General features: G+C 50.0%; 1 long non-coding RNA gene across 2 annotated transcripts; it reads right to left on the bottom strand.

Annotated features, from left to right (window-relative positions):
* Positions 1 to 10,333: 10,333 nt before the first annotated feature.
* On the bottom strand, positions 10,334 to 23,962 carry LOC147081037 (uncharacterized). 2 transcript variants are annotated; one of them, XR_015076896.1, is made up of 7 exons: positions 23,872 to 23,962; positions 20,860 to 20,920; positions 18,190 to 18,441; positions 16,144 to 16,209; positions 15,443 to 16,016; positions 14,533 to 14,660; positions 10,334 to 10,525 (listed from the first exon to the last, which is right to left on the bottom strand). It is a non-coding gene; the product is annotated as an uncharacterized LOC147081037 (long non-coding RNA). The 2 variants fall into 2 exon arrangements; XR_015076895.1 differs by lacking the exon at positions 15,443 to 16,016 and having other exon boundaries at positions 23,872 to 23,959.
* Between the last annotated feature and the right edge of the window lie 1,025 nt (positions 23,963 to 24,987).

Here is a 24,987-nt window from a genome sequence, read left to right as displayed (position 1 = left end):
AAAGAAATGGCAGACCAACTAAATACATATTTTGGTTCTGTCTTCACAAAGGAGGACACAAATAACCTCCCAGAGATGCCGGGGAACATAGGGTCTGATGAAAGGGTGGAACTGAAAGAAATCAGTATTTGTAGGGAAATGGTGTTCGGAAAATTGATGGGACTGAAGGCCGATAATTCCCCAGGGCCTGATAATCTACATCCCAGGGTACTTAAGGAAGTGGCCCTAGAAATAGTAGATGCATTGCTGGTCATCTTCCAGAACTCGATAGAGTCTGGAACGGTACCCATGGATTGGCGGGTAGCTAATGTTACCCCACTATTCAAAAAAGGTGGTAGAGAAAAGGTGGGGAATTATAGACCGGTAAGCTTGACATCGGTAGTGGGGAAAATGCTCGAGTCCATTATAAAAGATGTAACAGCAGAGCACTTGGAAAGCAGTGACAGGATCGGACAAAGTCAACATGGATTTACAAAAGGTAAATCATGCTTGACTAAACTACTGGAATTTTTTGAGGATGTAACTGGTAAAATAGATAAGGGAGAACCAGTGGATCTGGTGTATTTGGACTTGCAGAAGTCTTTCGATGAGGTCCCACATAAGAGATTAGCATGCAAAATTAAGGCACATGGGATTGGGGGCAAGGTATTGACTTGGATAGAGAACTGGTTGGCGGACAGAAAGCAAAGAGTTGGAATAAATGGGTTGTTTTCCGAGTGGCAGGCAGTGACTAGTGGGGTACCGCAAGGATCGGTCCTAGGACCCCAGCTGTTCACAATACATATTAATGATCTGGACGAGGGAATTGGATGTAATATCTCCAAATTTGCAGACGACCCAAAGCTGGGTGGGAGGGTATGCTGTGAGGAGGATGTCGTGAAACTCCAGTACGATTTGGACAGGTTGGGTGATTGGGCAGAAACATGGCAAATGCACTTTAATGTGGGTAAATGTGAGGTTATCCACTTTGGTGGCAAAAACAGGAAGGCAGATTATTATTTGAATGGCAATAGATTGGGAGAAGGGGAAGTGCAAAGAGACCTGGGTGTTCTTGTGCACCAGTCGCTGAAGGTAAGCATGCAGGTGCAGCAGGCGGTTAAGAAGGCAAATGGTATGTTGGCCTTCGTAGCGAGAGGGTTCGAGTACAAGAACAAAGATGTCTTGCTGCAGTTGTACAGGGCCTTGGTGAGACCGCACCTTGAGTATTGTGTGCAGTTTTGGTCGCCTTACCTGAGCAAGGACGTTCTTGCCATGGAAGGAGTGCAGCGAAGATTCACCAGGCTGATACCTGGGATGGCAGGAATGACGTACGAGGTGAGATTGTGTCGATTGGGCTTATACTCACTGGAGTTTAGAAGATTGAGAGGGGATCTCATCGAAACCTATAAAATTCTATCAGGCCTGGACAGACTAGATGCAGGAAGGATGTTTCTGATGGCCGGGGAGTCCAGAACCAGGGGTCATAGTCTAAGGATAAGGGGTAAGCCATTTAGGACTGAAATGAGGAGGAATTTCTTCACCCAGAGAGTGGTGAACCTGTGGAATTCTCTGCCACAGAGGGCGGTGGAGGCCAGTTCATTAAGTATATTCAAGAAAGAGTTGGATATATTTCTTAAGGCTAAAGGGATCAAGGGATATGGGGAGAAGGCAGGGACGGGCTCCTGAATTTGGATGTTCAGCCATGATCGCATTGAATGGCGGAGCAGGCTCGAGGGGCCGAATGGCCGACTCCTGCTCCTATCTTCTATGTTTCTATGTTTCTATGTGCTGGCCATCCCCTCACCGTTAAATCATATACCCGAGACAGTGTCGGGTCATTTCGGGTTTCCTTTTCGATACAAGCGTTAGTTACCGGTAGGTATTCAACTATAGTCGAATGGAATATTTCGACAGGATCCACTGCTGGTGCTTCCTCCGCAGTAGGCAGTGGCAGGCGTGATAGCCCATCAGCATTTCCATGCTGTTTCGTGCCCTTATATTCAATCTCACAGTGGTGCGCCCCTAGAAAAAGTGACCATCTTTGTAGTCGTTGCGCAGTCATCACCAGAACGCCCTTCTTCGGATTAAAAATGGAGACAAGAGGCTGGTGATCAGTCAGCAAGGTGAATTTCTGCCCGTGCAGATAGTGATTGAACTTTTTCACTCCCCACACTAGGCTGAGGGCCTTCCTGTCAATCTGGGTGTAGTTACGCTCGGCTGAGGTTAGTGATCGTGCCGCAAAGGCTATTGGCCTCTCTGAGCTGTCCGAGAATTTGTGCGACAGCACCGCTCCAATGCCGTAGGGTGACGCATCACATGCCAACCGAATTGGTAATGCCGGGTTGTAATGGGCCAATACCTCTTTCGATGTGATTAGTGTTTTGCTCTTCTGGAAAGCTCGTCTACATTCGTCACTCCACTTCCATGGCACCCCAGTTTGCAGTAGGGTGTTCAGTGGGTGTAGTATTGTAGACAAATTTGGCAAGAACTTATGGTAGTAGTTTACCAGCCCGAGGAACGACCTCAGTTGTGACACATTTTCTGGTGCTGGAGCCTTGACTACTGCCTCAATCTTCTCTGGGGACTTATGTAACCCCTTTTTATCGATAACATGGCCACAATACGAGATCTGTTTTCTAAAAAACTCGCATTTGCGGTGGTTAGCTCGGAGCCCATATTCCTGCAATCTAGTGATCACTGTCATTTTTGCCCGTGACCAGGATGTCGTCCAAATAACACTGGGTCCCTGGGATCCCTTGCAGGACTTGTTCCATTGACTTCTGCCAAATAGCCGGAGCTGATGCTACCCCAAATACCAGCCGGTTGTATTGGTAGAGACCTTTATGGGTGTTGATTGTGAGGTATTTTCTTGATGCTTCTTCTACCTCCATTTGCAGATACGCCTGGGCCAGATCAATCTTAGTGAAGCGTTTCCCTCCAGATAGTGAGGCGAAAATATCTTCAATCCGCAGAAGTGGATATTGTACGGTGTGAAGGACCAGGTTCACTGTTACATAAGAACATAAGAAATAGGAGCAGTAGTAGGCCAATCGGCCCCTCGAGCCTGCTCCGCCATTCAATAAGATCATGGCTGATCTGATCCTAACCACCAATCCACTATCACAGAACCATCTCCTGAATCTAACAGAATTAGACCTTAATGTCCCCACAGATGCAAACCTTCCTTGGTTCCCCAAGCGTGCTGCTCAATGACTTTTTCATCACAGGGACGATGGGTGTAGCCCACTCGCTCCAGTCTACCTTGGACAGCACACCTGAATGTTCCAGACTCTCCAGCTCTGCTTTGATGGCTGGGCGGATCGCATAAGGTACCGGTCTGGCCTTAAAAAATTTTGGGCTTGCGTTTTCTTCAATTTTAATCGTCGCTGTCATGCCTTTTAGTGTTCCGAGTCCTTGCTGGAACACTTCTTTCGCATCAGTTAGGAGCTTTGACAGTCGCCCAGGTGTGACGTCGTCATCCCTTTTGTCAGCCACAGTCAGTGCCTGTATGGAATGCCAATCCAGTTGTATTTTCCGGACCCATTCACGTCCCAGTAATGGTGGTCCTCCATCTTGCAATACATACAGGTCTAGTTTTGGTGTTTCCTTACCCTTATTTTTCCTTTGGGGTAGTCTTTTTGCCCTGTGTACGTCTTCAAAATAATTTTTGTGTCTCTCAAGGGTATGTGTGAGAATAGCCACTCGTAGTCCCGTCGGTTTTTGACTGTTAGGGCTGATCCTGTGTCCAATTCCATCTTTACCTGGACTCCTGCTATCTTGAGAGTGACCCAAATGGTTTGGTGATCCTCCGTTGTGATCACATTATGTAGTTTCAGACAACTCAGTTCCCTGCTTTCGGAGTCGTTATCACTTTTGTTCGTCTGAACTATTCTCTGTCATCTTATGTACCTTCTTGTACTTTTCTTTGGTAGGTTTCTTATTGCTGGTTTTCTTTCCCGACCTGCAGACTCGTGCTATGTGTCCTACTTTTCCACACTGTCTGCACACTTTCTCTTTGAACCAGCAATTATTCTGGTCATGTGTTGTTCTGCTGCAGCGATAGCACTTCTCTGTTCCAGATGACATATCATTTGTGCCATATTCTTGCGGTCTCTGTTGTATCTCTGCAGCGCCCCGTGCTGCTGCTTCATATGATATCACAATGCTGAAAGCCTTTTCCAGCGTAAGGTCCTTTTCAGATAAAAGCCGTTTCTGGGTTCCTTCACTTTGAAGCCCACACACAAACTTGTCCCTTAAGGTATCTGCCAGTCCCGCTCCAAACTGGCAGTGTTTCGATAGTTTGCGCAGTTCTGTAAAATAATTAGCATTGCTTTCATCCTTATGCTGGTTCCGTTTGTGAAACTTGAATCTTTCTGCTATCAGCAGCGGTGTGGGGTTTAAATGTTCCTGTAGTATCGTTACTGTGTCTTCAAAACTCTTTTCCATTGGCTTTGTTGGGGTTACTAGATTTTGTAATAAACCATACATCTTTGCACCCATTAAATTTAACAATACCAACGCTTTCTTGTCATCTGACACCTCATTTGCCTTGCAGTACACCTCTATTCATTCGACATATGTAGTCCAATCTTCGACTTCATTGTCAAATGCGGTGATACTGCCACTCTTCGGCATTTTTGGGTGTGGTTTAAAATGGCGTCACCCAATGGTTTAAAATGACGTCTCCCGCGCTTTCTTTCCTCCCCCGCTGCTGCCAACGCCGCTCCCGGCGGCTCTTGTGGCAATGGCGGCACCCTGTAGGTTTCGCGCACTTCTCCTGCGCTGCTGCCAACGCCACTCTCGGTGGTCCTCGTGGCAATGGTGGCGCCTCGCGGGTTTCTGCGCGTCTCTCTCTCCCTCTCTTCGACTCTGCTCGGCCCCTGAACACCGGCTGCGCCCTGTGTGCTCTGCCCTCTCTCTCTCTCTCTCTCTCTCTCTCCCCTGTTGACGCTGCTCGGCCCTTTGCTGTGCCGCTCAGTCGGGCTCTAGCCCGCCGCTGTCTGGGAAGGGTCTGCGCACTACCTGTTGCCAGCCCATTTCGCTGGACCACCTCGACTGGAAAGCCAAGCCTGGCTCTCGACAGCCTCCCCTGCAATTCTCGAGTCTCTGCTGGATGACTGGGCGGTTGCCCGTGGTTGACGCCCGAGTCTCTGGCCTTGACCTCCAATCCACTGATCTCCAGAACGAATCCCCAGGAGGTGATGCAGAGTTGCAGGTAGGTTCGAACTTGACTCATCGCCAATGTTGTGTCTGTGTATAATAAGACACAGACTGCAGGAGAAATGGTACAACAGGTGTTTGCTCAACGTAGCTCACAGTGGAACTGCCTGTACAGATTACTACTCAGTGCGAAATACAGGTGTGGTCACTGCCGGTACTACAGTATACATGAGCTGTAAAAATTATTCCCCCCTTAAAGGTATATACATTTCAGTAGGGGCTGGAGGAGGTTACAGAGATAGGGAGGGGGAGCGAGGAGGCCACGGAGGGATTTGAAATCGAGGCTTTGCCGGACCGGAAGCCAATGTAGGTCAGCGAGCACAGGGGTGATGGGTGAACAGGACTTGGTGCGAGTTAGGACATGGGGCTGCAGAGTTTTGGATGACCTCAAGTTTACATAGGGTGGAATGTGGGAGGCCAGCCAGGAGTGTGTTGGAATAGTCAAGTCTAGAGGTAACAAAGGCATGGATGAGGGTTTCAGCAGCGGATGAGCTGAGGCAAGGGTGGAGACAGACGATGTTACGGAGGTGGAAGTAGGCGGTCTTAGTTATGCCGCGGATATGTGGCCGGAAGCTCATTTCAGGGTCAAATATGACACCAAGGTTGCGAACAGTGTGGTTCAGCGTCAGACAGATGTTAGGGAGAGGGATGGAGTCAGTGGCTGGGGAACGGAGTTTGTGACGGGGACTGAAAACAATGGCTTCGCTCTTCCCAATATTTAATTGGAGAAAATTTCTGCTCATCCAGAACTGTATGTCGGACAAGCAGTCTGACAACTTAGAGAGCGTGGAGGGGTCGAGAGACGTGGTAGTGAGGTAGAGCTGGGTGTCATCAGCGTACATGTGGAAACTGGTGCTGTGTTTTCAGATGATGTCGCCAAGGGGCAACATGTGGATGAGAAATAGGAAGGGGCCAAGAATAGATCCTTGGGAAACACCAGAGGTAACGATGCAGGAGCGGGAAGAGAAGCCATTGCAGGTGATTCTCTGGCTCCGATTAGATAGATAAGAATGGAACCAGGCGAGTGCAGTCCCACCCAGCTGGACGATGGTGGAGAGGCATTGGAGAAGGATGGGGTGGTCAACCCTGTCAAAGGCTGCGGACAAGTCAAGGGGTTACGGGGATCGGGGGTGGGATATGTGTCGGTGCAGGCTCGATGGGCCGAAATGGCCTCTATCTGCACTGTGAGGTTTCTGTGATTCTGTGATTCTGTGAAGGACGAAGAATGAGTTAAATCATCTGGCACCATATCTCTGAAAGATGAGGTCCAATCAGACTGCTTTCAATCAATTAAAATTCATAAACATTTCCTCTGCACAAAATCATTACAACTAAAGCATTTGGTGGAATAGAATTCAAAAGCTGAGAAGTGATATTAAACTTATATAAAACATTTCTCCAGCACCTTTCACCACCTCAGGACGTCCCAAAGCGCTTCACAGACAATGAAGGACTTTTTGAAGTGTGATCACTGTTGTAATGTGGGAAACGTGGCAGCCAATTTGCGCACAGCAAGCTCCCACAAACAGCAATGTAAAAGTAACCGGATCATCTGTTTTGGTGATGTAGGTTGAGGGATAAATATTGGCCTCAGGACACCGGGGAGAACTCCCCCTGCTCTTCTTCCAATAGTGGTCATGGGATATATAATGTCCACCCGAGAGTGCAGATGGAGCCTCGGTTTAACGCCTCATCCAAAAGATGGCATTTCCGACAGTGTGGCACTCCCCGAGTACTGCCCCTCCGACAGTGCGGCGCTCCCTCAGTACTGCCTCTCTGACAGTGCAGCGCTCCCTCAGTACTGCCCCTCCGACAGTGCGACACTCTCTCAGTACTGCCCCTCCGACAGTGCGGCGCTCCCTCAGTACTGCCTCTCCGACAGTGCGGCGCTCCCTCAGTACTGCCCCTCCGACAGTGCGGCGCTCCCTCAGTACTGCCCCTCCGACAGTGCAGCGCTCCCTCAGTACTGCACCTCTGACAGTTTGGCGTTCCCTCAGTACTGCCCCTCCAAAAGTGCGGTGCTCCCTCAGTACTGCCCCTCTGACAGTGCGCCGCTCCATCAGTACTGCCCCTCCGACAGTACGGCGCTCCCTCAGCACTGCCCCTCCGACAGTGCGGCGCTCCCTCAGTATTGCCCCCTCCGACAGTGCGGCGCTCCCTCAGTACTGACCCTCCAACAGTGCGGCGCTCCTTCAGTACTGCCCCTCCGACAGTGCAGTGCGCCCTCAGTACTGCCCCTCCGACAGTGCGGCGCTCCCTCAGTACTGCCCCTCTGACACTGCGGCCCTCCCTCAGTACTGCACCTCCGACAGTGCAGCGCTCCCTCAGTACTGCCCCTCCGACAGTGCGGCGCTCCCTCAGTACTGCCCCTCCGACAGTGCGGCGCTCCCTCAGTACTGCCCCTCCGACAGTGCGGCGCTCCCTCAGTACTGACCCTCCGACAGTGCGGCGCTCCCTCAGTACTGCCCCTCCGACAGTGCGGCGCTCCTTCAGTACTACCCCTCCGACAGTGCGGCGCTCCCTCAGTACTGCCCCTCCGACAGTGCGGCGCTCCCTCAGTACTGCCCCTCTGACAGTGCGGCGCTCCCTCAGTACTGCCCCTCCGACAGTGCGGCGCTCCCTCAGTACTGCCCCTCCGACAGTGCGGTGCTCCCTCAGTACTGCACCTCCGACAGTGCGGCGCTCCCTCAGTACTGCCCCTCCGACAGTGCGGCGCTCCCTCAGTACTGCTCCTCCGACAGTGCGGCGCTCCCTCAGTACTGCCCCCTCCGACAGTGCGGCGCTCCCTCAGTACTGCCCCCTCTGACAGTGCGGCGCTCCCTCAGTACTGCCCCTCCGACAGTGCGGCGCTCCCTCAGTACTGCCCCCTCCGATAGTACGGCGCTCCCTCAGTACTGCCCCCTCCGACAGTGCGGCGCTCCCTCAGTACTGCCCCCTCCGACAGTGCGGCGCTCCATCAGTACTGTCCCTCCGACAGTGCGGCGCTCCCTCAGTACTGCCCCTCCGACAGTGCGGCGCTCCCTCAGTACTGCCCCCTCCGACAGTGTGGCACTCCCCAAGTACTACCCCTCCGACAGTGCGGCGCTCCCTCAGTACTGACCCTCCGACAGTGCGGCGCTCCCTCAGTACTGCCCCTCCGACAGTGCGGCGCTCCCTCAGCACTGACCCTCCGACAGTGCGGCGCTCCCTCAGTACTGGCACTGGAGAGTGTCAGCCTGGATGTAAGTGCTCACCTCCCTGGAGTGGGGCTATGAACCCAAAACCTTCTAGATCTCAGGGGCGAGAGTGCTACCCACTGAGCCACAGACGACACTTCCAAGTTGTGCCTCATAATTTGTGAACCACAGCTTAAAAGTGAAACTCCAGTGCCTTTCTCAATCAGGGCCGTTGCCCAATCGCACAAGGAACCGCAGAATACTTTGGAAGGGTTTGCCTTTACTGGCAGTTTAATTATAATCTTCTGTTTGACGTGACACAGCATATTACTATAACAACTGAGGAAAGTCCCTCCAAGGAAAGACAAACAGATCCCGCGCACTGGGTCCGTGCTGAGGTATGTGACCAGGCAGGAAGCTTGAAGTCCCCCCCGTCCCGCCATGACCGTAAATAGCTTTCCAAAGAAAATGCAAAAGAATACGGCGTTGGTTCTGGCTGCCTGCCAAACTCACTGACAGGCACTTGCGTGAGTCTTTGTCAGGGCTTGTTGCCTGGGCAATGTGATAAAGCCTTGAATGCCAAGAATCCAGAGATCTGAAGCTCTTCCTTTTTCCAAGTGCCAGCCTTTGAATCATAGACTCTCAGCACAGGAGGAGGCCATTCGGCCCATCGTGGCTTTCAGAAAAAGCTCTCCAATTAGTCCCACTCCCCCGCTCTTTCCCCGTAGCCCTCCAAATGTTTCCCCTTCAAATATTTATCCAATTCCCTTTTTGAAAGTTACTATTGAATCTGCTTCCACCGCGCCTTCCAGATCACAACTTGCTGCGTAAACATTTCTTTCCTCCTCTCGCCTCTCCCTAAACCTGTTACATCTTTAACAATTTCCCATCCTGACAAGAGTTCACCCCCCTGAAACGTTGACTGTTTCTCTCTCTGGAGATGCTGCCTGATCTGCTGAGCATTTCCAGCTCCAATTTCCGATTTCGAGCATCCCGCGACATTTTGCTCTCAGTGCACCAGGTGTTCCTCAAACAATTGCAATGGGAGCTTTTGCGGCCACTTGAGAGGACAGACGGGGCCCTCAGTTTAACGTCTCATCCGCAAGACGGCCCCTCCGACAGTGCGGCACTCCCTCAGTACTGCCCCTCCGACAGTGCGGCGCTCCCTCAGTAATGCCCCTCCGACAGTGCGGCACTCCCTCAGTACTGCCCCTCCGACAGTGCGGCGCTCCCTCAGAACCGCCCCTCCGACAGTGCGGCACTCCCTCAGTACTGTCCCTCCGACAGTGCGGCACTCCCTCAGTACTGTCCCTCCGACAGTGCGGCACTCCCTCAGCACTGACCCTCCGACAGTGCGGCGCTCCCTCAGAACCGCCCCTCCGACAGTGCGGCACTCCCTCAGTACTGTCCCTCCGACAGTGCGGCGCTCCCTCAGAACCGCCCCTCCGACAGTGCGGCACTCCCTCAGTACTGTCCCTCCGACAGTGCGGCACTCCCTCAGTACTGTCCCTCCGACAGTGCGGCACTCCCTCAGTACCGCCCCTCCGACAGTGCGGCGCTCCCTCAGTACTGCCCCTCCGACAGTGCGGCGCTCCCTCAGTACTGCCCCTCCGACAGTGCGGCACTCCCTCAGTACTGTCCCTCCGACAGTGCGGCGCTCCCTCAGAACCGCCCCTCCGACAGTGCGGCACTCCCTCAGTATTGCCCCTCCGACAGTGCGGCGCTCCCTCAGAATCGCCCCTCCGACAGTGCGGCGCTCCCTCAGTACTGCCCCTCCGACAGTGCGGTGCTCCCTCAGTACTGCCCCTCCGACTGTGCGGCGCTCCCTCAGTACCGCCCCTCCGAAAGGGCGGCGCTCCCTCAGGGACATTTTCCTATGTTAAAGGCGCTCTATAAAATCAAGTTGCTGTTGAATGATGTTTTAAAAATGGCAAATCGGAACTGCTTTGCAAACAAAAGATAAACGCCGACTAATTCAAAACAAAATTAAAGTGTTTTTATTAAAGTTCAAATAATTTAATTATACAATTTAATTACTAAACTTTAAACTTCAAAATTGTATACGTTCACTGAGGGAATGCCTACATGGAGCAGGAATAATTGACGTCAAAGTTGTGTCCATCCGTATATTGTTATAGATTTCCGCGTGGTTGGAAAGAAGTGACGACAGCCTGAAATAGAAAAGAGATAATTACAGAATATTTACAGCACAGAAACAGGCCATTCGGCCCAACTGATCCATGCCGGTGTTTATGCTCCACACCAGCCTCCTCCCACCCCTCTTCATCTCACCCCATCAACACCAGCCTCCTCCCACCCCCCTTCATCTCACCCCATCAACACCAGCCTCCTCCCACCCCCTTCATCTCACCCCATCAACACCAGCCTCCTCCCACCCCCCTTCATCTCCTCCCACCCATCTTCATCTCACCCCATCAACACCAGCCTCCTCCCACCCCCCTTCATCTCACCCCATCAACACCAGCCTCCTCCCACCCCCCTTCATCTCACCCCATCAACACCAGCCTCCTCCCACCCCCCTTCATCTCACCCCATCAACACCAGCCTCCTCCCACCCCTCTTCATCTCACCCCATCAACACCAGCCTCCTCCTACCCCTCTTCATCTCACATAGAAACATAGAAGATAGGAGCAGGAGTAGGCCATTCGGACCCTCGAGCCTGCTCCGCCAGGCAATGCGATCATGGCTGATCATCCAAATTCAGTACCCTGTCCCTGCCTTCTCCCCATATCCCTTGATCCCTTTAGCCTTAAGAAATATATTCAACTCCTTCTTGAATATATTTAATGAATTGGCCTCTACTGCCTTCTGTAGTAGAGAAAACCCACAGGTTCACCACTCTCTGGGTGAAGAAATTCCTCCTCATCTCTGTCCTAAATGGCTTACCCCTTATCTTTAGACTGTGACCCCTGGTTCTGGACTCCCCCACCATCAGGAACATCCTTCCTGCATCTAATCTGTCTAGTCCTGTTAGAATTTTATAACTTTCAATGAGATCCCCTCTCATTCTTCTAAACTCCAGCGAGTAGAAGGCCAATCGACCCAATCTCTCCTCATACGTCATTCCTGCCATCCCAGGTATCAGTCTGGTGAATCTTCGCTACACTCCCTCCATGGCAAGAACATCCTTCCTCAGATAAGGTGACCAAAACTGCACACAATACTCAAGATGTGGTCTCACCAAGGCCCTGTACAACTGCAGTAAGATATCCGTGTTCCTGTACTCGAACCCTCTCGCTACGAAGGCCAACATACCATTTGCCTTCTTAGCCGCCTGCTGCACCTGCATGCTTACCTTCAGCGACTGGTGCACAAGGACACCCAGGTCTCGTTGCACTTCCCCTTCTCCCAATCTATTGCCATTCAAATAATAATCTGCCTTCCTGTTTTTGCCACCAAAGTGGATAACCTCGCATTTATCCACATTATACTGCATCTGCCATGCATCTGCCCAATTACCCAACCTGGCCAAATCATACTGGAGTTTCTTGGCATCCTCCTCACAGCACACACGCCCACCCAGCTTTGTCTCATCTGCAATCTTGGAGATATTACATCTAGTTCCCTCGTCTAGACCATTAATATATATTGTGAATAGCTAGGGTCCTAGGACCGATCCGTGCGGTATCCCACTAGTCACTGCCTGCCACTCGGAAAAAGACCTATTTATTCCAACTCTTTGCTTCCTGTCTGCCAACCAGTTCTCTATCCAAGTCAGTACCTTGCCCCAATCCCATGTGCCTTAATGTTACATGCTAATCTCTTATGCGGGACCTTATCGAAAGCCTTCTGAAAGTCCAAATACACCACATCCACTGGTTCTCCCTTATCTATTCTACCAGTTACATCCTCAAAAAATTCCAGTAGATTAGTCAAGCACGATTTACCTTTTGTAAATCCATGTTGACTTTGTCCGATCCTGTCACTGTTTTCCAAGTGCTCTGCTATTACATCTATAATTCCCCGTTTTCTCTCTACCACCTTTTTTGAACAGTGGGGTATCATTAGCTACCCTCCAATCCATGGGAACTGTTCTAGAGTCTATCAAGTTCTGGAAGATGACCAGCAATGCATCTACTATTTCTAGGGCCACTTCCTTAAGTACCCTAGGATGTAGATTATTAGGCCCTGGGGATTTATCGGCCTTCAATCCCATCAATGTCCCTAACAATACTGATTTCATTCAGTTCCTCCCTCTCATTAGACCCTATGTTCCCTGACATCTCTGGGGGGTTATTTGTGTCCTCCTTTGTGAAGACAGAACCAAAGTATGTATTTAATTGGTCAGCCATTTCTTCGTTCCCCATTATAAATTCCCCTGATTCTGACTGCAAGGAACCTACGCTTGACTTCACCAATCTTTTTCTCTTCACATATCTATAAAAGCTTTTACAGTCAGTTTTTATGTTCCCTGCAAGCTTACTCTCATATTCTATCTTCCCCTTCTTAATTAATCCCTTTGTCTTCCTTTGTTGAATCCTAAACTGCTCCCAATCCTCAGGTTTACTGCTTTTTCTGGCCAATTTATATGTCCTCTCCTTGGATCTTATGCTATCCCTAATTTCCCTTGTTAGCCGCGGTTGCGTCACCTTTTTTGTTTTATTTTTATGCCAAACTGGGATGAACAAATTCTACAGTTCATCCATGCGGTCTTTGAATGTTTGCCATTGCCTATCCACCATCAACCCTTTGAGTGACATTCCCCAATCAATCCTACCTAACTCGCACCTCAGACCATCGTAGTTTCCTTTGTTTAAATTCAGGACCTTGTCTCCGAGTCAACAACTTCATTCTCCATCTTATTGAAGAATTCTATCATATTAGGATTGCTCCGACCGAAGGGGCCTCATACAACAAGATTGTTAATTAATCCTTTCTCGTTACATAATACCCAGTCTAAGATGGCCTGATCTCTGGTTGGTTCCTCGACATACTGGTCCAGGAAACCATCCCGTAAACACTCCAGGAATTCCTCCTCCACAATATTGTTACTAATTTGGTTAGCACAATTTATATGTAGATTAATGTCACCCATGATGACTGCTGTGCCCTTATTGCACGCTTCTCTAATTTCCCTTTTAATGCCATCCCCAACCTCCGCCTTACTGTTTGGAGGTCTATATACCACTCCCACTAACGTTTTCTGCCCTTTGGTATTTCTCAGTTCTACCCATACAGATTCCACATCAGAGCCAATATCCTTCCTTACAATTGTGTTAATCCCTTCTTTAACCAGTAATGCAGAATTCTATCATATTATGATTGCACCTCCCCAGATAAAGGGGTGAGAGAGAGAGGGATTAGAGGGACCTCCCCAGATGTGTGTGTGTGAGAGAGAGAGAGAGAGAGAGAGAGAGAGAGAGAGTGTGAGAGAGTGAGAGAGTGCTCCCCAGATACAGGAGTGTGAGAGAGAGGGGTGAGAGGGACCTCCCCAGATATAGGTGTGTGTGAGAGTGGGGTTAGAGGGACCTCCCCAGATACAGGAGTGAGAGAGAGGGGTTAGAGGGACCTCCCCAGATACAGGAGTGAGAGAGAGGTGGGGTTAGAGGGACCTCCCCAGATACAGGAGTGAGAGTGAGGGTTTAGAGGGACCTCCCCAGATACAGGAGTGTGAGAAACGGGTTAGAGGGACCTCCCCAGATATAGGAGTGAGAGAGAGAGGGGAGTTTGAGGGGTCTCAGAAGATTCGGGAGCGTGAGAGAGACGGGTAAGAGGGACCTCCCCAGATACAGGAGTGTGAGAGGGAGGTTAGGGAGACCTCCCCAGATACAGGAGTGAGAGAGAGGGGTTAGAGGGACCTCCCCAGATACAGGTGTGAGAGAGAGGGGTTAGAGGGACCTCCCCAGATACAAGAGTGAGAGAGAGGTGGGGTTAGAGGGACCTCCCCAGATACAGGAGTGTGAGAAAGGGGTTAGAGGGACCTCCCCAGATACAGGAATGAGAGAGAGCGGGGTTAGAGGGACCTCCCCAGATTCAGGAGTGTGGGAGGAGCCCAGCAAAGCTCTCTATACATTTAAAGTACGGTTCCTGAGGGAGAGTTGAGTCACCCATTGTTAATCTCTGTCAGATAGAGGACATCACCAGAGAGACCAGATCTTGCCCAGCCCCACTTCAACATCGCCCCAAATCCAAGAATGATTTACACTTCCGACTCACCTCATAGCGTTCTGGATTTGCCCTTGTGAACACGGTAAACAGTGGATACACCATCAGCAGCCCGATCACCACCGTGATGAACACCACGATTTTGGTTTGCCAATGACTCTTCTCAGTCGCTCCACCACCTGCCCCCAGAAGATGGATAAAACAATATTCTGTTACTGTCAGGATCAACCCCGAAAGAAAGATCGACACGGAGCAAGATTCGCAACCCACTCGCAACTAAAATATTTTAAGTGGCACATAGAAACATCGAAGATAGGAGCAGGAGTCGGCCATTCGGCCCCTCGAGCCTGCTCCGCCATTCAATGCGATCATGGCTGTCCAAACTCAGTACCCTGTCCCTGCCTTCTCCCCATATCCCTTGATCCCTTTAGCATTAAGAAATATATCCAACTCCTTCTTGAACATCAGAAAGGGTAGTCCTAGGAGAGATCGAGTAGATTAGGCCTGTACTCACTGGAGTTTAGAAGAACGAGAGGTGATCTCGTTGAAACATGTACGATTCTGAGGGGGATTGACAGGGTAGATGCTGAGAGGTTGTTTCCTCTGGCTGGAGTGTCTAGAACTAGGGGGCACAGTCTCAGGATAAGGGCTCGGCCATTGAGGACTGAGATGAGGAGAAATCCCTTCACTCAGAGGGTGGTGAATCTTTGGAATTCTCTGCCCCAGAGGGCTGTGGAGGCTCAGTCGTTGAGTATATTCAAGGCTGAGATCGATAGATTTTTGGATATTAAGGGAATCGAGGGATATGGGGATCGGGCGGGAAAGTGGAGTTGAGGTAGAAGATCAGCCCTGATCTGATTGAATGTTGGAGCAGTCTCGAGGGGCCGTATGGCCGACTCCTGCTCCTATTTATGTTCACAGCCTGGTTTGAAATATATGTTAGGAGAGTTGATTCACTTACACCTTAACCTCCATTATAGAATCAGCCGTCAGCAAAGTAAGACTTGCATTTCTATAGCGCCTTCACGACCTCCGGACATCCCAAAGCGTTTCACAGCCAATAAAGTACTTTTGAAGTGCAGTCACGGTTACAATGTAGGAAAAATGCACACAGCAAGATCCCACAAACAGCAATGAGATAAATGACCAGATCATCCGGTTCAATGATGTTGGATGAGGGATAAATACTGGTCCCATTACACCGGGGAGAACACCGCATCTTCAAAATAATGCCGGCGGGATCTTTTACATCCACCTGAGAGGGCTGACAGGGACACGGTTTAACGCCTCATCCAAAAGATGGCCCCTCCGACAGTGCAGCACTCCCTCTGTACCGCCCCTCTGACAGTGCGGAGCTCCCTCAGTACAGCCCCTTCGACAGTGCGGAGCTCTCTCAGTACAGCCCCTTCGACAGTGCGGCGCTCCCTCAGTACTGCCCCTCCGACAGTGCTGCACTCCCTCAGTACTGAGACTGGGGAGTGTGGGCCTGGAATTTGTGCCCTAGTCTCTGGAGTGGGATTTGAACCCATGACCGTCTGACTCAGGGGAGAGAGAGAGAGAGAGAGAGAGAGAGAGAGAGAGAGAGAAAAAAAAAAAGAGATAAACCCACTGAATCACTGCTGACATCTTGTATAAAAAGTATTAAATCTGAGCTGGTGTTACCTGGGTTTGTATCGAGACGTTTGTCGGGACCGGCAAAAGCTTTGCTTGCTTCTTGGGTAGAACAATCTGGAAAAGCAAAGCAGACAATTCAACTGAGCCGTTATGTAAAATATTTGCATTTTTCTCCTGTTAAATGCATTTTCTCCCCCTGGATAAATACTTGAAGGGGAAACATTTGCCGTGTTCTGGGGAAAGAGCAGTGGGGAGTGGGGCTAATTGGAGAGCTCTTTCAAAGAGCCGGCACAGGCACGATGGGCCGAGTGGCCTCCTCCTGTTCTGTGTGATTCTAGGTGACCCCTCCTGCTGTGGTGCAGATCTACAGGAAGCAGGCAGCCTTCGATGTGTCACCCCAGTCACAGTGACTGAACAGCGATCATGGATTGTATCACCACCGAGCTCAGAGTCCCATCTTACTTTCAACGGCATTACCATCGCCGAATCCCCCACCATCAACACCCTGGGGGTCACCATTGACCAGAAACTTAAGTGGACCAGCCACATAAACACTGTGGCAACAAGAGCAGGTCAGAGGCTGGGTATTCTGCGGCAAGTGTCTCACCTCCTGACTCCCCAAAGCCTTTCCACCATCTACAAGGCACAAGTCAGGAGTGTGATGGAATACTCTCCACTTGCCTGGAGGAGTGCTGCTCCAACAACACTCAAGAAGCTCGACACCATCCAGGACAAAGCAGCCCGCTTGATCGGCACCCCATCCACCACCTTAAACATTCACTCCCTCCACCTCCGGCGCACCGTGGCTGCAGTGTGCACCATCTACAAGATGCACTGCAGCAACTCACCAAGGCTTCTTCAGCAGCACCTCCCAAACCCACGACCTCTACCACCTAGAAGGACAAGGGCAGCAGGTGCATGGGAACACCACCACCTTCAAGTTCCCCTCCAAGTCACACACCATCCTGACTTGGAAATATTTCGCCGATCCTTCATCGTCGCTGGGTCAAAATCCTGGAACTCCCTCCCTAACGGCACTGTGGGAGTACCTTCACCACACGGACTGCAGCGGTTCAAGGCGGCGGCTCACCACCACCTTCTCAAGGGGCAATTAGGGATGGGCAATAAATGCCGGCCTTGCCCGCGATGCCCACATCCCAGGAACGAATAAAAGAATCTTGGGTCGCCGACTCTGGTTGGGCTTCTTCCTGGAGGCTTCATCACGTGAGCTCCAGTCTCCGACCACCCCCACCCTCCCACCATTGGTCGCCCGATACGTCGTTCTCGTGAGGCGTTCTACGGCGAGTTTGACGGGCCGTTAGTGCGCCAATGCTGCAGCCTCCTGAAAGTCATGGGGCGGGATTGCATTTTCGCGAGGCGGGAGCCACGGAGAGATTTGAAAACAAGGACGAGTGTTGTAAAATTGAAGGTTGAGTGTCATGACAGGACCTTAAATCTCGTCATTAACGGGATCCTTACGACATGAATTACCAGCCCTAAATGGCCGCGGCGAGATTCATTCGCCTGAACGGCATAAACCCAGCAATTTCTTAAAACGCAAAGTTCAACGGGGCGACTCAAGGCGAGATTTTAAAAAAATTATTCATTCACAGGATGTGGGCGTCACTGGCAAGGCTGGCATTTATTGTCCACCCTTAATTGCCCCTTGAGAAGGTGGTGGTGAGCCGCCTTCTTGAACCGCTGCAGTCCGTGTGGTGAAGGTGCTCCCACAGTGCTGTTAGGGAGGGAGTTCCAGGATTTTGACCCAGCGACGATGAAGGAACGGCCGATATATTTCCAAGTCGGGACAGTTGTGTGCGCGACTCGGAGGGGAACTTGGGGATTTGTTCTGTTTTGGCGAGGCTAATGGCGGAGCGGCGCTAATCGCCCAGCAATGTGGGGAGAAGTGGAACGCACGCCGTATCTCCTCCTCGACAACAACTGCCGGGGGATTTTTTAGGCGAGCTGATTAATGGCCGTGAACTCGTCCTTATTTTTCCCCGCAATTTCTGGGCCAATAAAGTGAAGACCTGTTCAGGAGAAAACAAGTGTTTAGCGCAAAGCAGGACCGCACGAAGATTCTTTTAAACTCACCGGCAGACATTAAGTTGAAACTAAACGATTCGGAGGACCCGTATTCGAGCCACCATCTTTGATCAATATCTACCGCTGAAACACTCAGGATGTAAATGGTCTAACAGCCGCTGCTGTTAAAACTTGCAGTGTAATCCTCTTCGCAATTTAAAATAATGCAAATCTCGTCTTTCATTCCACGTTTCAGGATTGCCATCTGATTCTCAGTCACACATTCCTTCAATGTTATAGTAGCCGGCTTTCCAATACAATCTGAAAGTGATGGAAGAAACAGCTTTAGGCAATGTTCCACTTGTTTTAAGAACTAAGAACTAGGAGCAGGAGTCGGCCATTCGGCCCCTTGAGTCTGCTCCACCATTCAATCAGATCAAGGCTGATCTTCGACCTCAACTCCACTTTCCCGCCCGATCCCCATATCCCTCGATTCCCCTAGAGTCCAAAAATCTATCGATCTCAGTCTTGAATAGACTCAACGACTGAGCCTCCACAGCCCTCTGGGGCAGAGAATTCCAAAGATTCACCGCCCTCTGAGTGAAGAAATTCCTCCTCATCTCAGCCCTAAATGGCCGACCCCTTATCCCGAGACTGTGACCCCTGGTTCTAGACTCTCCAGCCAGGGGGAAACAACCTCTCAGCATCTGCCCTGTCAATCCCCCTCAGAATCTTATGTTTCAATGAGATCACCTCGCATTCTTCTAAACTCCAGAAAGTATCGGCCCATTCTGCTCAATCTCTCTTCATAGGACAACCCGCTCATCCCAGGAATCAATCTAACCTTTGTTTGTTGCACCGCCTCTTAAGGCAAATATATCCTTCCTTAGGTAATGAGACCCACACTGTGCACAGTACCCCAGGTGTGGGCTCACCAAAGCCCGGTGTGCATTTTTCGCTCCACCCCCACCCCCTGCAATTTGCTCCTCATTTTCTCTCCTGAAGCCATTGACCATTGAGTACTTTGGACACATTGTTGATGCAAGAGCCTGATATAGCAAGCATCGTTGGCTATTCACCCACGTGAGGCATCACACCCAAAGCAATCCTGTCCTCACATACTTTGTGGGCGAGACCAGAGCTTGGGGCCATCAATAGAAGATAGTCACTAATTATTCCAATAACCCCTCTCTCCCACACTCCTGTATCTGGGGAGGTCCCTCTAACCCCTCTCTCTTACACTCCTGTATCTGGGGAGGTCTCTCTAACCCCTCTCTCTTACACTCCTGTATCTGGGGAGGTCCCTCTAACCCCTCTCTCCCACACTCCTGTATCTGGGGAGGTCCCTCTAACCACCGCACACACTCCTGTATCTCCCTCTAACCAGGGTGTAGGAAAGATTGAACAGGCGGGGGCTCTTTTCTCTAGAAAAGAGAAGGCTGAGGGGTGACCCGATAGAGGTCTTTAAAATTATGAAAGTTGTTCGATAGGGTAAACGTAGAGAAGATGTTTCCACTTGTGGGGGAGACCAGAACTAGGGGCCGTCAATACACGATGGTCATTAATAAATCCAATAGTGAATTCAGGAGAAACTTCTTTACCCAGAGAGTGCTGAGAATGGGAAACTCGCTACCACATGGAGTGGTTGAGGCGAAGAGCAGAGATGCATTTCAGGGGAAACTGGATTAACACACGAGTGAGAAAGGAATAGAAGGATATGGTGAAGGGGTGAGATGAAGAGGGGTGGGGGGGGAGGCTGGTGTTGACGGGGTGAGATGAAGAGGGGTGGGAGGAGGCTGGTGTTGACGGGGTGAGATGAAGAGGGGTGGGAGGAGGCTGGTGTTGATGGGGTGAGATGAAGAGGGGTGGGAGGAGGCTGGTGTTGACGGGGTGAGATGAAGATGGGTGGGAGGAGGCTGGTGTTGATGGGGTGAGATGAAGAGGGGTGGGAGGAGGCTGGTGTTGATGGGGTGAGATGAAGAGGGGTGGGGGGAGGCTGGTGTTGATGGGGTGAGATGAAGAGGGGTGGGAGGAGGCTGGTGTTGATGGGGTGAGATGAAGATGGGTGGGAGGAGGCTGGTGTTGATGGGGTGAGATGAAGAGGGGTGGGAGGAGGCTGGTGTTGATGGGGTGAGATGAAGATGGGTGGGAGGAGGCTGGTGTTGATGGGGTGAGATGAAGATGGGTGGGAGGAGGCTGGTGTTGACGGGGTGAGATGAAGAGGGGTGGGAGGAGGCTGGTGTGGGGCATAAACACCGGCACGGACCAGATGGGCCGAATGGCCTGTTTCTGTGCTACAGGCTCCATCTATGTTGAGATAATATTGCAACACCTGATACACTTGAACGATGTGCCTGTAATGATTCAGACTGTCAGTTAAGAACAAGTGCCCAATTGCTCCTGAACCTTGTGATGATGTCCATTGTGGGGATGTGTTAGTAAAGTCGAGGATGTTTTGCTGGGCCTGATCTTTCTCTTCGATGCCTCTGGCAATGAGCAGTGAATCACTTGACTCATTCTTGTATCTGCTGGAGTTGGTTTGGGTAGGCCAGCCGCGATTGTACTTTGGTCTGGGTAATGCGTCACAGTACAGAGGCCAGGTAATTTTAGACTTGTGATAACAGTGGACATGGATGGTAGATCACTAACCCAGTCCTGTCAGAAAGGGATTAAAAATCTGTTGGAAACCCTGTGATAAATATTCCGTCCATAATTAACATTGCCGGCATTATTACATACCTGCCACTGGGTCCAGCTGGCAAATGTGGATGTGTATGAATATGCTCAGCACAGCAAGTACCTGTAATTAGTAACAAACAATTAATATAGCCAGCTTGCAATTGTTGCTGTAAACTGCGCTTTGTTCTGTGCCTGTTTCTTTTAGCGCGCAGTCCCTTTAATCACTTGATTCCAATCTGTGGTGGTGGAATGACTGATGAGGTTACAGTTGTTGCTCAGTGGGTTTAGCACCCTCCCTCTCTCGTCTCCGAGTCAGAAGGTCATGGGTTCAACAACCACTCCAGAGACTCGAGCCCCATAGTCCAGGCCGACACTCCCCAGTGTCGGTGCCGAGGGAGCGCCGCGCTGTCGGAGGGGCGGCGCCGAGGGAGCGCCGCGCTGTCGGAGGGGCGGCGCCGAGGGAGCGCCGCGCTGTCGGAGGGGCGGCGCCGAGGGAGCGCCGCGCTGTCGGAGGGGCGGCGCCGAGGGAGCGCCGCGCTGTCGGAGGGGCGGCGCCGAGGGAGCGCCGCGCTGTCGGAGGGGCGGCGCCGAGGGAGCGCCGCGCTGTCGGAGGGGCGGCGCTGAGGGAGCGCCGCGCTGTCGGAGGGGCCATCTTTCAGATGAGATGTTAAACCGAGGCCCCATCTGCTCTCTCGGGTGGATGTAGAAGATCAGATGGCACTATTTCAAAGTAGAGCAGGGGAGTTCTCCCCTGCGTCCTGGCCCAATATTTATCCCTCAACCAAAATCACTAAAAAACAGATGAAATGGTCATTATCACATTGCTGTTTGTGGGAGCTTGCTGTGTGCAAATTGGCTGCCGCGTTTCCTACATTACAACAGTGACCACACTTCAAAAAGTACATTATTGGGTGTGAGGCACTTTGGGACGTCCTGAGGTGGGGAAAGGCGCTGGAGAAATGCAAGTCTCTCTTTCTCCAATTGATTTAATATAAAACGTCAACAGGGACTGAAAAAAACATGTTAAATTATAATCAGAGATTCTTCTATTGCTATTTTATAGTTCTAGTCTTGTTTTTTGCCACTGATAAATATACAGTAAACTGTCTCAGGATACTGAATGTGATGTGATTGTGGAGATTAAAATGAATCCTCGCATCCAATGTCAAGTCTGATTTTCACACTGTTACGGTTTCATGAGTTCGGTTTTTGTTCATGTCCAATGATTCAATTGTGAAATCATTATTTCTTATGGGCCGATAAATGTAACAGCGTTCTTAACTAAACTAACCTGGTTAGATATATATATATAGATACATAGATACATAGAAGATAGGAGCAGGAGTGGGCCATTCAGCCCCTCAAGCCCACTCCACCATTCAATGAGATCATGGCTGATCATCTAAATTCAGTACCCTGTCCCTGCCTTCTCCCCATATCCCTTGATCCCTTTAGCCTTAAGAAATATATCCAACTCCTCCTTGAATATATTTAATGAATTGGCCTCCACTGCCTTCTGTGGTAGAGAATTCCACAGGCTCGCCACTCTCTGGGTGAAGAAGTTCCTCCTCATCTCTGTCCTAAATGGCTTACCCCTTTCCTTAGACTGTGACCCCTGGTTCTGGACTCCCCAGCCATCAGAAACATCCTTCCTGCATCTAGTCTGTCTAGTCCTGTTAGAATTTTATAAGTTTCAATGAGATCCCCTCATTCTTCTAAACTCCAGTGTATAAGCCCAATCGACCCAATCTCTCCTCATACGTCATTCCTGCCATCCCAGGTATCAGCCTGGTGAATCTTTGCTGCACTCCTTCCATGGCAAGAACGTCCTTCCTCAGATAAGGCGACCAAAACTGCACACAATACTCAAGATGTGGTCTCACCAAGGCCCTGTACCACTGCAGCAAGACATCCTTGTTCCTGTACTCAAACCCTCTCGCTACGAAGGCCAACATACCATTTGCCTTCTTAACCGCCTGCTGAACCTGCATGCTTACCTTCAGCGACTGGTGCACAAGAACACCCAGGTCTCGTTGCACTTCCCCTTCTCCCAATCTATTGCCGTTCACTCACGTCACCAGTAATTGGCCTGCTAAACCTGCTGGGCAGGCTGAACAAGTCTATCAAGGGAAAATAGCGTGGGTTGGCCAGAAGTCGATGGAGGCGGGACTGAAACCCGACAAGTGGGAGTCCCGCCTCCAAAACCTCCCCATTGAGAAAATCCAGCCCCATGACTTGCATTTTAATGCACATTTTGGGCCATCTTTTATTCTTGGTTCCCAGACACAACTGACGGGGAATAAAGTGGAAATCTAAAGGAGCAGAACTGGATTACACAGGGACATTAATATTTAACGGATGGTTTAAACAGAACAGAACTATCGAATAATTAGCAACATAAAACACTTTGATGTTCACTTGTCCTGATGTTTTCAGCGACAGTCAAAGCCTTGTATTGAAGCAATTCTAGTGGCGAGATGTGATGGGCCAATTTCCCATCTACAATTTCAGTTTACACTTTAATTGGGCGCAAATCTTCTTCGCACTTTTTGTTAAAAATGCAGAAAAGCCTACTGCCCACCAGCCTGTTCCTGGTGGCTTGTACTGTACTCATCAGATCATAAATTACAGCAGAAACCGCCCAGATTGTGTCTGAAATCCGCTCTCCGAAAACCTTGTGAGCTTTTTAAACTCCCCTATCAATACATGTGATGCAATAAATTCATATCCTCCGAAAAAGAGCGGGGTTTAAAACAAATCCGGTTAAAGAAGTTCAACTAGCGACCCTTTCCAGAAACTAAACTAATCCATCCATTCACTTTCAAGCAGTTCCTTTTGAACAGAGGACGGGTTAGCTCGCGGTGTTTGACGAGGTGGAGAAAGAAAGAGAAAGAGAAAGAGAGAGAGAGAGTGTACTTCATGGCAAAGAGTGTCTGCATCTGAATTTACTGCACATTCCCCTCCTGAAGATGACTTGTCTAAAATGTACAGGACCCCCACCCAAAGGTGAGCCAACCGATTCCCCATCCTTACTCGCCTATTCCCCACAAACTGCAAATATTCATAACTCACCCAGAACATTGGCCCGGGACAGTCGAGTCTCAAGGTGTCTCTTGTGGACTGGGACACATGCAAGGCTCGATATGGCAATTGAAAGAACCCAACAGTCACATGACTTAAATCATCTCACCTCATATCCCGGAAAGGTGAGGTTCAATCAGACTGCTTTCCCTTCAATTAACATTTCCTCTACACAAAACCATGGCAACTGCAACATTTGGAGGAACAGAATTCAAAAGCTGAGAGGTGAAGTTAGGAAACACTTCTACACACAAAGGGTGGTAGAAGGTTGGAACTCTCTTCCACAAACGGCAATTGATGCTGGGTCAATAGTTAATTTTAAATCGGAGATTGATCGATTTTTTTTACCAAAGGTATTAAGGGATATGGGCCAAAGGCGGGTGGATGGAGTTAGATCACAGATCAGCCATGATCTCATTGAATTGCGGAACAGGCTCGAGGGGCTGAATGGCCTCCTCCTGTTCCTATTTTCCTGGACCACATTTGGAATATTGTGTTTTCTCTGGGAATGCCGTTACAGGAAGGATATGAGAGCCTTGGAGAGGAAACCGTGAAGGTTCCCTAGAGTGATACCAGGAATGAAAAGTTGTAATGATAAACGAAGGCTCAGAATGGGACTTCTTGATATCGAATTACATCGAGTGTGCAGCACAGACACAGGCCATTTATAGGGGAGGTTTCATGTCCTTATAGGGAGTTTAAAAAGATCACAGGGTTTTCTGAGGGCGGATTTCCGACACAATCTGGGCGGTTTCTGCTGTGATTTATGATCTGATGAGTACAGTACAAGCCGCCAAGAACAGGTTGGTTGGCAATTGGTTTATCTGCATTTTTAAAAAAGTGCGAAGCAGATTTGCGCCCAATTAAAGTGTAAACTGAAATTGTAGATGGGAAATTGGCCCATCACATCTCGCCACTAGAATTGCTTCAATACAAAGCTTTGACTGTCGCTGAAAACATCAGGACAAGTGAACATCAAAGTGTTTTATGTTGCTAATTATTCGATAGTTCTGCTTTGTTTAAACCTGTATTTCCCACAAGGGGATTAATATATTGTCAATTGACTGATGATATTGAATGTGATGTGTTTGTGAGGATTAAAATGAA

Source organism: Somniosus microcephalus, unplaced genomic scaffold, assembly GCF_052327205.1.
Source record: "Somniosus microcephalus isolate GS21.2 unplaced genomic scaffold, FLI_Smic_1.0 scaffold862, whole genome shotgun sequence".
NCBI lineage: Eukaryota > Metazoa > Chordata > Chondrichthyes > Squaliformes > Somniosidae > Somniosus > Somniosus microcephalus.
The sequence above is the reverse complement of the archived record's forward strand: the minus strand, read 5'-3'. Positions and strand labels throughout refer to the sequence as shown.